The sequence below is a fragment of the Limulus polyphemus genome, unplaced genomic scaffold (genome assembly GCF_000517525.1).
Source record: "Limulus polyphemus unplaced genomic scaffold, Limulus_polyphemus-2.1.2 Scaffold282, whole genome shotgun sequence".
Lineage (NCBI taxonomy): Eukaryota > Metazoa > Arthropoda > Merostomata > Xiphosura > Limulidae > Limulus > Limulus polyphemus.
Genome location: NW_013665892.1, coordinates 209705 through 211856, shown reverse-complemented (window position 1 = coordinate 211856; position 2152 = coordinate 209705).

The window sequence follows — 2152 nt, the reverse complement described above, 5'->3', positions numbered from 1 at the left end:
CGGAGATTCGAACCCGCGACCCGCAGATTGCGAGTCGAGTGCTCTAACCACCTGGCCATGCCGGGCCTACTTTAACAGTAAAATTATATAATTCACTGTTGCACATCAAAAAAGATCACAAACTCTCGCATTGATCCATAACAATGATGGCAAAAATATTTACTGCCTTGTATTTCAACTTTAAAGTTTTATATCAACTTGCTTTAAATAAAACTTAACTCTAAAATTCCAAGTACTTCTGACAGTCTCCATGAAAACTTTAAAGATATAAATAATTTGTAAGCAAGAAATGGTTTTCCTATGTATGTTATTAAAGCGAAGTTTCTAGAAATTATCTACATATGAAATTCCAACGTATCCTTTACGTAAACCTGTTTCATATGTTGATAAATAAACTTTGAATCAGTTAAGTAATATATTTCGTAGGATATATCATGAAATAAGTTTAAGGTGTATTTTTAAACGTAATTGTCGCCTACAAAACTCGTCTAGTTTTACAATTCGTATTACCTCATTGAAATCATCAAATGTTATTTATAAATTTACTTGTTTTCGGTGTCGGCATTGTTATAGTGGGTCCAATAAACTCGAATAGAATATTTTTGAAATAAGTACATTTAATAACATATAGTGTATTTATCTACAGCTTGTTAACCTGTAGAAACTTTAATAACAAGTAATGTATTTATCTACAGCTTGTTAACCTGTAGAAACTTTAATAACAAGTAATGTATTTATCTACAGCTTATTATCACTGTAGAAAGTTTAATAACAAATAGTGTATTTATCTACAGCTTATTATCTCTGTAGAAAGTTTAATAACAAGTAATATATTTATCTACAGCTTGTTAACCTGTAGCAACTTTAATAACAAATTGTGTATTTATCTACAGCTTATTATCTCTGTAGAAAGTTTAATAACAAGTAATATATTTATCTACAGCTTGTTAACCTGTAGAAACTTTAATAACAAGTAATGTATTTATCTACAGCTTATTATCTCTGTATAAAGTTTAATAACAAGTAATGTATTTATCTACAGCTTGTTAACCTGTATAAAGTTTAATAATAAGTAATGTATTTATCTACAGCTTATTATCTCTGTAGAAAGTTTAATAACAAGTAATGTGTTTATCTACAGCTTGTTATTAACCTGTAGAAAGTTTAATAACAAGTAGTGTATTTATCTACAGCTTGTTAACATGTAGAAAGTTTAATAACAAGTAATGTATTTATCTGAGGCTTTTTATCCCTAAGAATATCTGATAAATAATTTAATTTTAAATACATGACGAATTTACTGACATATGCAATTAAGAAATATATTTAAACCTTTAAAAATTATACTTTTGTAAAACTACAACATATGTATATTTGTATCTTTGATGTAAAAAATGTATAAATGAAACGGTTTAAAAAGGGGTTGGTAAATATGGAAGAAATATAAAGAAATCCAGGTATATAGCACTAAATATGCTTACTTTGAATTAATTGTCTTCACACATTGTTTATCCGATAGGAATACATTCTTTTCAATACTATCAAATCCAATACCACTTAACTCAACCTTCTCAAGTTTTGTAAAATCTGTCAATAGGAACAGTTTTAAAGTTTTCATTGCCTGATCTTCCAATGCAAATAAAATTCTTAAGGTAAGGTATTCCTAAGTATTGGATTGCAGTATTCACCAGACACTTACTCCCTTCTATTGGCTTAATTGTTTAAGCTCTGGAGCAATTACGTTACGACTGACAATTCAGTAAGAGACTTCTCTAAGCCCTGGAAGTCTTCCATCAAGCAAAGTTTCCAACTAAAATTACTTCAGCTCAATAAACTTTATAGGCAGCCCCTTAGAGGAACGAAGGATAAAGTATATACTACAGTATATAGTTTAAACTTAGATTGTACCGATCACCACCATAGTTTTAGAAAACTACAGTATATAGTTTAAATTAGATTGTACCGATCACCACCATAGTTTTAGAAAACTACAGTATATAGTTTAAACTTAGATTGTACCGATCACCACCATAGTTTTAGAAAACTACAGTATATAGTTTAAACTTAGATTGTACCGATAACCACCATAGTTTTAGAAAACTACAGTATATAGTTTAAACTTAGATTATACCGATCACCACCATAGTTTTAG